The sequence below is a fragment of the Leucoraja erinacea genome, chromosome 1 (assembly GCF_028641065.1).
Source record: "Leucoraja erinacea ecotype New England chromosome 1, Leri_hhj_1, whole genome shotgun sequence".
In the NCBI taxonomy this organism is placed as follows: domain Eukaryota; kingdom Metazoa; phylum Chordata; class Chondrichthyes; order Rajiformes; family Rajidae; genus Leucoraja; species Leucoraja erinaceus.
In genome coordinates, this window is record NC_073377.1 from 19012783 (window position 1) to 19027481 (window position 14699).

Sequence of the window (14699 nt, forward strand, 5' to 3'; positions counted from 1 at the left end):
AAGGCCACCAAATTCAAGTGCAGTTTCATACCACTTCAAGCAGGGTGCAAAGCCACCGAATTCAGGTGCAGTTTCCGATCACTTCAAGCAGGGTGCAAGACCACTGAATTCAAGTGCAGTTTCCTACCACTTCAAGCAGGGTGCAAGGCCACCAAATTCAAGTGCAGTTTCATACCACTTCAAGGAGGGTGCAAGGCCACCAAATTCAAGTGCAGTTTCATACCCTTTGAAGCAAAAGTGCAAGGCCACCAAATTCATATGCAATTTCATACCATTTCATGCAGGGTGCAAGGCCACCACATTCAAATGCAGTTTCATACCATTTCAAACAGGATGAAACCACCATAAATCCACACAAAACACCACACTCACAGTTCAGTAGACATTCAGTGTGTTCAGTTGATTCACAGCTCAGACAAAGTCGTAACCTCTCCCTCCCCCATCTTGCAGAAACTGAGCCACACCCACACTTCTGGGTTTTATAATCACTCCCCCACCCACCGGAAGGGGCGTGGCCTTCATGGCGTGATTGACAGGAGATAGATTCTCAACATATTTTAAACACTAATAACACTTTTATTTTTCATTGATGGGAAGAATCCTCTGCACCTGATGAGCGGATGGGGACTGAGTAAGATGGCCAAAAAGTAAGTGGTAGTATTTTATCTACAATCAATATACAGTGCAAACAGGAAGTTGTCAAGTTTAGACTTTTAATCGTGCTTTATTTCATACCAACCACCACCAGCAACCATTTGCTGTGCTTAGTTTCAAAACACCACCACCACCACCAGCAGCAAATACAATACCTATTATATGTCATTTGAACCTCACATGAGGTTCAACGAAATTTGGTTTCTGCAGCCATACAAGAAAAGAACCAAGACACACACCAACACAATTTACACAAACATCCATCACAGTGAATCTCCTCCTCACTGTGATGGAAGGCAAAGTCTTGTCTCTCCCCTGCTCTCCATTCCTCTTCCGAAGTCGAGGTCAAAGCCCCCGGCGGGCGCTAGCAAGTCCGCGGCAAATTAAAGCCGCGCCGGGCGTTGTAAGGCCCCGCTCCAGGTCACTCTCAAACTCCACAACTCGGGCGGGAGAAATCGCCATTGCCGGTGCCCCGCGAAGCAGTCTCCCACCGGGGACCCACGAGCTCCCGGTGTGTCGCCATCCACCGGAGTCGGGTCGCAGCAGCGCGCCACCGCAGCTCTCCATGCTCCGAAGCTGGCCAGCTCCACGGAGGTAGGTCCGCAGCTCTGCAGCTCCACGGAGGTAGGTCCGCAGCTCCACAGCTCCAAACCAGATTTCAAACCAGATTAAGGGCACTCGAGGTCAGTAAAACCACACTCACAGTTTAGTAGACATGTGTGCCATGTTATTCACAGCTCAGACTGAGAGACATGACCCTCTCACTTCCCCCATCTTGCAGAGACTGACTGAGGCACTCAATGCTTCCGGTTTTTATAGTCCCTCTAGAAGGGGCGTGGCGTTCAGGAGAGAGAATCGCAACATTGTTTAACCACTAATAACTCTTTTATTTTTCATCGATGGGCAAAGTCACTTGAACCTCTACTGATGTATGATCTCAAGAGAGAGTTAGATTTAGCTCTAAGGCTAAAGGAATCAAGGGATGTGGAGAAAAAGCAGGTACGGGGCACTGATTGTAGATGATCAGCCATGATCATATTGAAGGGCCGAATGGCCTACTCCTACACCTTTTTTTCTATGTTTCTGTGATAGAAAGCATGTTAACTGGTTTGATTAACTGGGTTCCCAGAAATGAAGGAGATTAGAGAGAGTGGTCCATGCTGTGCAGTCCATTAAGTGTACTGACCTCCCCTTCATCAAAGTGATCTATAGGAGTTGCTGCTTTCAAATGGCAGCTAATATCAAAGACTCACACCACCCTGGCCACATTCTCATCTCACCCCTGCCATCAGGAAGAAGGAAAAGGAGTCTGAAAACATGACCATCAGGTTCACTAGTAACCTCTTCTCAACAACCATCAGGTTCTTGAACACTGCACGAGGCTAATGTCAACTATGAACTTCCATGGACTATCCAACGAACGTCTGAAGAAGGATCTTGACCCGAAATGTCACCCATTCTTTCTCTCCAGAGATGCTGCCTGTCCCGCTGAGTTACTCCAGTATTTTGTGTTTTGTAGTTTGTAGTTTTAATTTGTTGGATTTTTGGTTATTATATATTATCTATGTGTATTGTGTTTACAGGCCTGTTAAAACATTTGCCTGACTTAAATAAACATTAGTTGATTGACGCCCGTACCACATGGCTTAGTTGGAGCAGGGCCTCTTCCCAGTTTTCTCATTTGCTAATCATTTTCCCTTGAATTTTCAGCTCAAATGCTTTGCTTGGCCAGTCTGATCAGTGCCAATGATGGAATCATTCAAGAAACAATTAGGTAACTTGTATTTAATGGTATAACTGTGGAATAAAAAATGGACTAAAGGTCAAGATTTTTAAAGCTATTGGAACTTTTTAAAAGTTGTTTTACTACTTTTGTATGCTGCTATTTCTGGGTTGGAGAAGTTTAACTTGGAAAGTTGGTCGTGAAACAGTATTTGTGCTGTCTCTGTCTATCTGGTAGTTTTTGCAGAAGAATAAATACTTTCATTAAAGTAAATGGAATATTCAGGCTCTGGATTACAAATCACTCCGCATTCTTTATTGTTCATTAATCTTACCCTACTTAAATTATTGTGCAGAAGTCTGGGGCAATAACTATAAAAATTTGATACACTCATTAACCATGATGCAAAAAAAGAGCAATTCGTATTATACATAATGCCAAGTATCTGGGAATCCATTATTTTTAGTCAAAATTATTAAAATTAGAAGATTTGGTTACATTCAAAACAGCTCAGATAATGCCTAGGGCCAAAAATAAAAATGTGCCTGGAAACATTCAAAAATTATTTAACGAGCGTGTGGGGGGGGGGTTACAATTTAAGAGGAATATTTAATTTTAAGAAACAAAGAGTCCGTACGACTAGAAAAACCTTTTGTATTTCGGTTTGTGGAGTAGGAGTGTGGAACAAATTGAACGAGGAATTAAAGCAATGTACAAACATGAATCATTTTAAAATGATATATAAAAAAATAATTTTCAAGTGGTACCGGGATGGAGAGGATGGTTGACAAGTGGGGGTTAATGTTTATCTATTGCTTTATAATTGTTTACTTATGTTTGGTTACTTCATATATGGTTTGTATGTGTATAATAGTTTTATGTATATATATGTCTGTAGATATTATGGGAAATTGCCTGGGGTAGTATTATTATTATTAATTAATTGATTTTTAAATATGGTAGAAGTGTTGGGGAAAAGGGGTGAGATTTAATAAGTTATTCTTCTTCTCACTCCTTTTCGAGCTTGTACAGACACAGAGTTGGACATTGGAAATTTGCTTTTTGTTCTTTTCATTGCTTGTAAATATTGATTGTAATGTCCAATTGTTTGATAATTTCGATTTTGTTACTATTAATGTATTTAATGTCTTTACTTGTTCGGAATAAATAAAATAAATAAAATAAATAAATTTATATTGATAGACTGATACACAGAGAAACGTGTGATCAAGTCAAGAGAGTTTATTGTCATGTGTCCCAGATAGGACAATGAAATTCTTGCTTGCTGCAACACAACAGAATATGTAAACATATTACAGAACAGGAGGTAAAAGGTACACAAAAATGCTGGAGAAACTCAGTGGGTGCAGCAGCATCTATGGAGCGAAGGAAATAGGCAACGTTTCAGACCGAAACCCTTCTTCAGACTGATGGGGGGTTTTGGCCTGAACGCTTCTACAGATCCTAATATTTAAGAGAATCGCGATGGCAGTGTGAACTGTGAAGAGCATGCAGGGTGACCTGGTTAGGTTGGGCGAGTGGGAAGATGCATGGCAGATGCAGTATAATGTGGATAAATGTGAGGTTATCCACTTTAGTGGCAAGAACAAGAGGATGATTAGCATCTGAATGGCAGGTAGACACAAAATGCTGTAGTAACTAAGGGATCAGGCAGCATCTCTGGAGCAAAGGAATGGGTGACGTTTCGGGTCGAGATCCTTCTTCTGTATGGTGTCAGATTAGGAAAAGGGGAAGTGCATCGAGACCTGGGTGTAATTGGACATCAGTTACTAAAAGTAAGCATGCAAGAAACAGCAGGCAGTGAAGAAAACTAATGGCATGTTGGCTTTCATAATGATAGGATTTGAGTATAGGAGCAAATAGGTCCTTCTGCAGTTATACAGGGCCCAGGTGAGACCACACCTGGAGTATTGTGTGCAGTCTTGGTTTCCTAATTTGAGGAAGGACATTCTTGCTATTGTGGGAGTGCAACGTAGATTCACGAGGTTCAATTCCCGGGGTGGCAGAAATGTCATATGATGGAAGAATGGAACAACTGGGCTTGTATCCACTGGAATTTAGAAGGGTAAGAGGGGATCTTATATAAACATAAATTTATTAAGGGATTGGACATGCTAGATGCAGGAAACATGTTCCCGATGTTGGAGGAGTCCAGAACCAAGGGCGACAGTTTAAGAATACAGGGGAAGCCATTTAGAACTGAGATGAGGAAAAACCTTTTCACCCAGAGTGTTGTGAATTTGTGGAATTATCTGCCTCAGAAGGCATTGGAGGCCGACTCATTGGATGCATTCAAAAGAGTTAGATAGAGCTCTTAGGGCTAGTGGAATCAAGAGATATGGGGAGAAGGCAGGAATGGGGTACTGATTGTGGATGATCAGCCATGATCACATTGAATGGCTCAAAGGGCCGAATGGCGTACTCCTGCAACTATTTTCTGTGTATCGATGTAACATCCTGGAATAACTCAACGGAACAGGCAGCATCTCTGGAGAGGGAATGGGAGACGTTTCAAGACCCTTTTTCATACTAATGTCAGGGATGAGTGGGTCAGAGATAGAATGCAGTCGGAGACAGTAAGACTGGTGGGAGAACTGGGAAGGGGGAGGGGATGGAAAGAGAGGAAAAGCAAGGGCTATTTGAAGTTAGAGAAGTTAATGATCATACCGCTGGGGTGTAAGCTACCCAAGCGAAATATGAGGTGCTGTTCCTCCAATTTGCACTGGGTCTCACTCTGACAATGGAGGAGGCCCAGGACAGAAAGGTCAGATTGGGAATGGGAGGGGAATGGCGTGAATTCACAGCTTTATCCTGCACGACTTAATCTAAGGGCGAGCGAACGAGCGGACAGACGGACGAAAGCAACGATCATAGAGCGGAATAGATGACATTTCGGGTCAAGACCCTTCTTCAGACTGAGTCGGGGGAAAGAGGAACAAGAGATATAGACGGTACTAAGAACAAATGAATGGAAGATATGCCTATATCTCCTGTTTCCTTTCCCTTGACTGTCAGTCTGAAGAATGGTCTTGACCCGAAATGTCATCTATTCCACATTATGATCATTGTTTTCGTCCGACTGAGTGAGCAGATGCAAGAAAGCAGCTATGACATATAATACACATAATAAACTAGATTATACAGCACAATAAATAAGTTATGCATTCTTGTACTCTTACATGGGTATGACCGCACATAAACCCCCCCCATAAACCTCCCCTTCCTTCCCAACCTCAGCGTCACGGACCTTAGAGTACCCCTCGTTCCTAAAACCCATTTCCATCACTGATCGCATGAATAGAAGTGAGGTTATCCATTTTGGTGGCAAAAACGGGAAAGCAGACTATTATCTAAATGGTGGCCGATTGGGAAAGGGGGAGATGCAGCGAGACCTGGGTGTCATGGTACACCAGTCATTGAAGGTAGGCATGCAGGTGCTGCAGGCAGTAAAGAAAGCGAATGGTATGTTAGCTTTCATTGCAAAAGGATTTGAGTATAGGAGCAGGGAGGTTCTACTGCAGTTGTACAGGGTCTTGGTGAGACCACACCTGGAGTATTGCGTACAGTTTTGGTCTCCAAATCTGAGGAAGGACATTATTGCCCTAGAGGGAGTGCAGAGACGGTTCACCAGACTGATTCCTGGGATGTCAGGACTGTCTTATGAAGAAAGACTGGATATACTTGGTTTATACTCTCTAGAATTTAGGAGATTGAGAGGGGATCTTATAGAAACTTACAAAATTCTTAAGGGGTTGGACAGGCTAGATGCAGGAAGATTGTTCCCGATGTTGGGGAAGTCCAGGACAAGGGGTCACAGCTTAAGGATAAGAGGGAAATCCTTTAAAACCGAGATGAGAAGAACTTTTTTCACACAGAGTGTGGTGAATCTCTGGAACTCTCTGCCACAGAGGGTAGTTGAGGCCAGTTCATTGGCTATATTTAAGAGGGAGTTAGATGTGACTCTTGTGGCTAAGGGGATCAGGGGGTATGGAGAGAAGGCAGGTACGGGATACTGAGTTGGATGATCAGCCATGATCTATTGAATGGCGGTGCAGGCTCGAAGGGCCGAATGGCCTACTCCTGCACCTAATTCCTATGTTTCTATGTTTCTAAGTTTGGACAAAGCTGAAGACATGATTACAAAATGTAATTAATTGTCAATTAGAGGGACAAGAAGTTATTTTGACAGAGCTTCGTTGGATGAGAAACGCGTGGGTTGGTAAATGGGATTAGTGTAGATAGTAGAGGGACACTGCTTGGTGATCATGCAAGTTAGGGTATGACAGCATTGCGTGGCGTTTCCAAGCAGCAGCAGCAGAATCCTGTCCTGAAGACTGAGGAATGCATCTGCAACATCTGGGTTTCCCCCATTCCATCTCGCCAGAGCTGCTGCTGCTGCCGCTGCCTGTCCCGCTGAGTTAGTTCAGCATTTGTGTGTGTGTGTGTGTGCATGATCGGTGTAGAGCAGCATCTGCAGTTCCCCCTTTGCTCGCCTCTGCCACAATATACATACACACCGCAGCGTAGCGTAGCACAGAGCGCATGCGCGCCGCCCACCCGCCGCCGCCGCCGCCGCTGCCGCCGCCATGTTGTGTCCTCAACACAAACGGGAGCAGAAGGAGCGATTTAAATGCGAGTTCCCAGCGCAGGCCTGAGCTCCGATGCGGGCTGGAGGTTCCGGGGCCTCGGCAAAATCATCATTATTATAATAATCGGAGAACGGCTTCCTCCCATCCGCGAGAAAGTAGCGGTAAGCGAGGCCGGGAAACTTTCCCTGCGGCTCCGGGGAGGGAGGGAGGGAGGGAGAGGGAGGCGGGCGGGCGGGGGTCCCGAGGCCCCGAGGCCCCGAATAGGCCTCGTGTCACTTCATCGCCAAACCCTCACGTTTAGCGCTGGGCTTTACTCCTTTTTCATGTCTGTGGGCATTGACCGAAACGATGGTTTAGTATTGAGGTTTAAAAAAAAAAATACATTCGTTCTTCAACGCGCCTTACGGTTCTTTAGAAGAGAGGGAATGGCTCGGCATCGTAAACACGAGCCCGGAGTGGGTGGGTTTCCTGTCCCCTCTCCCTCTCCCTCCCTGTCCCTCACACGCGGAATCTGATCTCTAACAAATCACACACTTGACATTTCCTTTTCGCTTGTCAACTTCTCGCTCCAGGTGCTGCTGAGAAATCCGGGGGTTTGGTTGGTTACATTAAGATCTCCGAATTTATATGGAAATAAGTTTCTTCACAGCGAATAGTTTACCCCCCCCCCCCCCTCCAACTATATGGCAATAATAGTTTGTAGAAACAAGGATAGACACAAAAGGCTGGAGTAACTCAGCGGGGCAGACAGCATCTCTGGATAGAAGGAATGGGTGACGTTTCAGGTCGAGACCCTTCAGACAAGGAACTGCAAAAAACTGTCTGATTTACAAAAATAAAGACACAACATGCTGGAGTATACTAGTTCCACCTGTCAATGTTAGGCATATATCCATTTAAACCTTTTCAATCTGTGTACATGTCCACGTGCCTTTTAATTTGTTTTGTAGTACCTGCTTCAAGAACCTCCTCTGGCTGCTCTTTCTTTATACCTACACCCTCTGTGAGAAAAAAATGTCCCTCGGGTGCCACCAGTCTGAAAAACAAATATCCACCATTACTCTGCTTCCTTCCATGAAGCCAATTCTCTATATAGTCGGCTAGCTCTCACTGGATCACACGCGATCTAACCTTTCAGAGCAGCCTCATCAAATGCCTTGTTGAAGTTCATATGGACAACATCTGTGGCTTTGCCCTCATCAACATTTTTGGTTACCTCTTCAAATACTCAAATCAGATTCTTAAGATGATTTTCCATGCACATAACCTTGCTGATTTCCTAATCAGCCCATGTGTATTCAAATGCATATATATCTTATTCCTCAGAATACTCTCCAGTAATGTGTCGAACACACGTGTTAGGCGCACTTGTCTGTAGATCCCAGGTTTGTCCTTGCAAACCTTAAATATAGACACATTATCCATCCCTTGCTCAGCTGTATATCTCAGCCAGAGTGCCTGTAATATCTTCAGATTCTCTCTAGACTCAGTGTCCTGATCAGGCCCAGAAGATTTATTTACCTTCATATGCCTTAGGACATTCAGCACCTCCGAAACACCACCTATTCCTTTTCTCCAGAAAAGTATCTGACCCGCTGAGTTACTCCAGCTTATTGTGTCAACTTACCAGATGTTCCTGAGTAAACAACCTACTCCAGTCAATTTGAGCAAGTTCCTCTCTTGAGCAAAGTTGGCCTTGTCCTAATTTAGAATTTTAACATGGGCCTGCCCTGTCTTTATCCATAACTATTTTAAAATTAATAGAAGAGTGGTCGCTGGTCACAAAAGGCATACAGACACTGCAGTCACTTGCTTTTCCCAATTTCTGAACAGTAGATTAAACTTTCCCTCTCCCGTGTAGGACCTTCTATACGTTGCCCGAGGAAACATTACTGAATTTTGACAAATTCCACCCGGTCTAAACATTGGTACTATGAAAGTCCCAGGGAAAGTTATATTGGGATAGTTAAAATCCTCTACTTTGACCACCTTATTGTTCTTCGGCTGCCAGCAATCTCCTCGCATTTTTGCTCTTCTAAGTCCTGTTGACTATTGGAGAGCCTCTACTACATTCCCAACAAGGTGATCACTCCCTCTTTATTTCTCAGCTCCATTCACATAGCCTTACTGGACGATCCATCAGGAATGTCATCTCAGACTGCTATCGTGACATTCTCCTTCATCAGTAAAGCAACACCCCCTCCTCTTTTACCCCTACCTCTAGCACATATGTAGCACCTGTACCCTGGAACGTTAAGCTGCCAGTTTTGTCCCTCTCTTATCCAGGTTTCCATAACGGCTATAACGTGCTGTCAATAGACAATAGGTGCAGCAGTAGGCCATTCGGCACTTCGAGCCAGCACCGCCATTCAACATGATCATGGCTGATCATCCCCAATCAGTACCCCGTTCCTGCCTTCTCCCCATATTCCCTGACTCCGCTATCTTTAAGAGCCCTATCTAGATCTCTCTTGAAAGTATCCAGAGAACCGGCCTCCACCGCCCTCTGAGGCAGAGAATTCCACAGACACACACAACTCTGTGTGAAAAAGTGTTTCCTCATCTCCGTTCTAAATGGGATACCCCTTATTCTTAAACTGTGGGCCCTGGTTGTGGACTCCCCCAACATCGGGAACATGTTTCCTGCCTATAGTGTCCAAACCCTTATATAATCTTATATGTTTCAATAAGATGCCCTGTCATCCTTCTAAACTCCATAGTATACAAGCCCAGCCGCTCCATTCTCTCAGCATATGACAGTCCCGCCATCCTGGAAATTAACCTTGTAAACCTATGCTGTACTCCCTCAATAGCAAGAATATCCTTCCTCAAATTAGGGGACCAAAACTGCTCAAAATATTCCAGGTGTGGTCTCAATAGGGACCTGAAAACTGTAGATGGACCTCTTTGCTCCTATACTCAACTCCTCTTGTTATGAAGGCCAACATGCCATTCACTTTTTTCACTGCCTCCTGTACCTGCACTCTTACTTTTATTGACTGATGAAAAAGGACCCCCTAGTCCCATGTACCTATCCACGCTGTGAGTTGATCTGCCTTACCAGTCAATGCTCTCACATTAAAATAAATGCAATTTAATCCAACAGTTTAATCTTCACTTCCTGCCATTGTTTTCTAAATGTTCTCTCACTGACAGCAGATATTCTTGTTTTATTTACATCATTAACAACCACTTAAAAGTAACTCCTTAACCTGTGGAATGCTTTGGAGTTTTCTGATTGTGAACGATAGCACATAAATTCTCCTTTTTTAATTTAGTGGATATTAACTTGATTGAATTACTGCTTGATTAATTAGTTGGCAAATTTAAATGTAACCACCCTGAGTTTTTTGTACGTCCATGTTGCATTTTCAACTTTAGTGTATACATTTGGTTTGATGTTAACTCTCAATGTAAATTGGCAACAAAAGCCACCTAATCTTAGATCATTGTTGAGTACTCAATCAGTCCTCGCATGAATCTTTGCTTTTGACGTTACTCATGAAATTTGTTAATTTCAATACCAACCTTGAGCTCAATTCTTGTGCCTTAAATTTGATTGGGAATCATGTGGTATATGAGAGTCGATATGTCAGAACTTTACCCCTTATGGATCCATGTTGACATCCCATCCCAAATATCTGCCTGTCACTCTGTTAAAATTTGTTATGACTCCAATTTGCACCAGAACAATGTGGATCTCAACAACTTTTAATTATTAACTTGATAGTGGCAGGTGAGATTTTTCCATCCACTGTAACAAAGTATCCTTTTAGATCATCTCTTGACTCTCTCATCCCAGTAAGACAATTCATGTATTGTGGCATGGTGCTTGGAATTGTGGATTGTAATCCATCTGAGATGCAATGATCCAGGAATTATTTTAGCATAATCTTTTTGTTTCTGTATTCTGTTTATGAAACAATGTTTGTCATTTTATTACAGCTTGCCATCTTTTAAGGGTTCCTCCTTAAGGACCTGTCCCACTGTGGAGACCTAATTTGCGAGTTTAGAAGAGTGCTCTTGACTCAAACTCACAGCATGGACGACACACGTGGTCCTAGGAGGTCACTGGAACTCTCCTTCATGCTCGAGGCAAATATCCGCATACTCACGGCCTCAGTTTGGTCGAGGAAAAATTTTTCAGCATGCTGAAAATTTTGCTGCGAGTAAAAATTGGCCGGCATGGTTCTTTTGAACTCGTAGTGCAGTGGAGTGGGGTCGCTAGGCAGTCAAGGTTGCCATGGGCAATCTCCTTTGCTGACTGGGCATTTTAATTGGCTCATTGGAGTTTTCAGAACCAAGGAAAACCGACCGGTAATGTTAAATGCTCGCTAAACTTCTCTCCCCTCTCCGCGTACTCTAAAGGACTTACCATAACTGTGCCGCCGTCTTTTACCTTCCTGTTCATCGCGGGTGCGAATTTCAGACAGCGCTCCCCTGATTTCCCTGGTCACCACCTTTGCGATGTGTGTGTGTGTGTGTGTGTGTGTGTGTGTGTGTGTGTCTGTGTCTGTGTGTGTGTGTGTGTGTGTGTGTGTGTGTTGTTTTGACGGTCAACCCAGCTCGCGGTTTCATTGCTGACGGTCGGTCCGGCTCGAGGGTTTGCAGGCCAATGCCCTCGAGCTTGAAGGTCAAATACAGTCGCTGAAAAGTCCCGTTAGTGGCACAGGCCCTTAAGGCTATCTCAGCCTATGTAAACGTTTGAAAATCAGTATTGCATTGATTCCTATATTCCTATTGAAGTGTATCACTTCATATATCTCTAATTTGAATGTTATATCTCATTTTACACCATGTCATCCTGTAGCATACATTGACCTCCATCATTACACTTTACTTTGCAAACTTGTTCTTGTTATCAACAGGATATGGGGAGGCAATAGAAGGTTGCATATTAAAGCTGACTTTCATATAATTGTATGCCTGTTATTTTGCATTTTTTAAACAAGGAATGTTATGTTTGACAAACCATTTTGTGATAATTGCTCATACTTGAAGATTGTTGTTTTTGGTATAATTTTTTTTATCAGTGGATCCAAAGAGATTGTTTTGGGGTTTGTTGGTGCAAGTTGGGATGGGCAATTTTCAGGTCAAGGGATAGGAGTAGAATTAGAATTAGGCCATTCGGTCCATCACGTCTACTCCACCATTCAATCTATCACCATGGCTGATCTAACTCTCCCTCCTAACCCCATTCTTCTGCCCTCCCCATAACCTCTGATACCTGGAGTAATCAGGAATCTATCTATCTCTGCCGTAAAAAATATCCACTAACTTCGCCTCCACAGCCTTCTGTGACAAAGAATTCCAGATTCACCACCCTCTGACTAAATTGTCCTCATCTCTTTCCTAAAAGAACGTTCTTTAATTCTGAGGCAGTGACCTCTAGTCCTAGACTCTCAGTAGTGGAAACATCCTCGCCTCATCCGCTCTATCCAAGCCTTTCACTATTCTGTACATTTCAATTAGGTCTCCCCTCATTCTTCTAAACTCCAGCGAGTACAGGCCCAGTGCCGACAAATGCTTATCATAGGTTAACCTACTCATTCTTGGGATTATTCTTGTAAACCTTCTCTGGACCCTCTCCAGGGCCCGCACATCCTTCCTCAGATATGGTGCCCAAATTTGCTCACAATATTCCCAATGTGGCCTTGTACAGCCTCAACATTACATCCCTGTTTTTGTAAGCAAGCCCTCTTGATATTAATGCTATCATTGATTTTGCTTTCTTTACTACTGATTCGACTTGCAGATTAACTTTTTGGGAATCCTGCACCAGCACTCCCAAGTCCCTTTGCTACTGATTTCTGGAGCTTAGCCCTAAGAGCTATATCTAACTCTCTCTTGAATACATATTAGAAAACACCCTGCAATGATGCATCGCGGCTGGGTATGGCAACTGGTTTACAGCATAAATTGCTGAGTTGAGAAAGTTGCCCAGTCCATCATGAAAATCATCTCTTTTAAATTGAGCCCCTGTCGCCTTGAAACTGTGCCCTCTAATCTTTGACATTTCTATTCAGGAAAAAAAAAAAGGTTCTGACTGTCTACCTTAACTATACTTCTCATAACTTTACACACTCTTCTCAGATCTCTCCTTAGCCTCCAGCCCTCCAGAGAAAACAAAGCAAATTTGTCCAATCTCTTTGTGTAGCTGATATGCACTAACCCAGAATGCAAAACTCATTTTAGATCACGGGCTGGATTGGGCAAAATGCGACTTCATGCCGGATCAGTTGTGCATGCACGTGTGCTCCCACAGCTTTTGTTGCCTTCGTTTTTTCATGTGTCTCAGTCTCTGCTATAACTACAAAGTGTTTCACTTTACAAATCCCTCTTCCTCTTCCTCTTCCTCTTCCTCTTCCTCTTCCTCTTTCCTCTTCCTCTTCCTCTTCCTCTTCCTCTTCCTCTCTCCCCCTCTCCCCCTCCCCCTCCCCCAAGTGGCGAGAGAGAGCGCAGCTGCTATACAGATACATATTAAATGGTCGTGAATATACTTTTTTCCCCCCAAATCACCCCGCGGGTCGGTAGTTTGACACCCCTGCTCCAACCCATTCCTTCTCTCCAGAGATGATGCCTGTCCTGCTGAGTTACTTCAGCATTTTGCGTCTACCCTCTAATCCAGGACGTATTCTGGTAAACTTCATCTGCACCCTCTGCAAATCATCCACATAGACTCATAAAGTCATACAGCATGGATACAGGCCATTCAGCCTAACTCCTGCATGCCGACCAAGATGTTCCATCTAAGCTATTCCCATCTTTCCTGTAATAGGTTGACCAGAACTGTAAACAATACACCAAATGCAGCTAACCAAAGTCCTATGGAAACATAGACATAGAAACATAGAAATTAGGTGCAGGAGTAGGCCATTCGGCCCTTCGAGCCTGCACCGCCATTCAATATGATCATGGCTGATCATCCAACTCAGTATCCCGTACCTGCCTTCTCTCCATACCCTCTAATCCCTTTAGCCACAAGGGCCACATCTAACTCCCTCTTAAATATAGCCAATGAACTGGCCTCAACTACCCTCTGTGGCAGAGAGTTCAGAGATTCACAACTCTCTGTGTGAAAAAAGTTCTTCTCATCTCGATTTTAAAGGATTTCCCCCTTATCCTTAAGCTGTGACCCCTTGTCCTGGACTTCCCCAACATCGGGAACAATCTTCCTGCATCTAGCCTGTCCAACCCCTTAAGAATTTTGTAAGTTTCTATAAGATCCCCTCTCAATCTCCTAAATTCTAGAAAGTATAAACCAAGTCTATCCAGTCTTTCTTCATAAGACAGTCCTGACATCCCAGGAATCAGTCTGGTGAACCTTCTCTGCACTCCCTCTATGGCAATAATGTCCTTCCTCAGAATTGGAGACCAAAACTGTACGCAATACTCCAGGTGTGGTCTCACCAAGACCCTGTACAACTGCAGTAGAACCTCCCTGCTCCTATACTCAAATCCTTTTGCTATGAAAGCCAACATACCATTTGCTTTCTTTACTGCCTGCTGCACCTGCATGCCTACCTTCAATGACTGGTGTACCATGACACCCAGGTCTCGCTGCATCTCCCCAAATGGATAACCTCACATTTATCCACATTATACTGCATCTGCCAAACTTTTGCCCACTCACCCAGCCTATCCAAGTCACCTTGCAGTCTCCTAGCATCCTCCACACAGCTAACACTGCCCCCCAGCTTCGTGTCATCCGC

At 43.8% G+C, this 14699-nt stretch overlaps 1 protein-coding gene across 1 annotated transcript in view; it reads left to right on the forward strand.

The window, feature by feature from the left end:
• The first annotated feature begins 6949 nt into the window (after nt 1-6949).
• Nucleotides 6950-14699, forward strand: part of smad4b (SMAD family member 4b) — an 88339-nt gene continuing 80589 nt past the window's right edge. The window contains exon 1 of the mRNA XM_055661311.1: nt 6950-7148. The gene's annotated coding sequence lies outside the window, so the exon portion shown is untranslated. The remainder of the gene's footprint in view (nt 7149-14699) is intronic.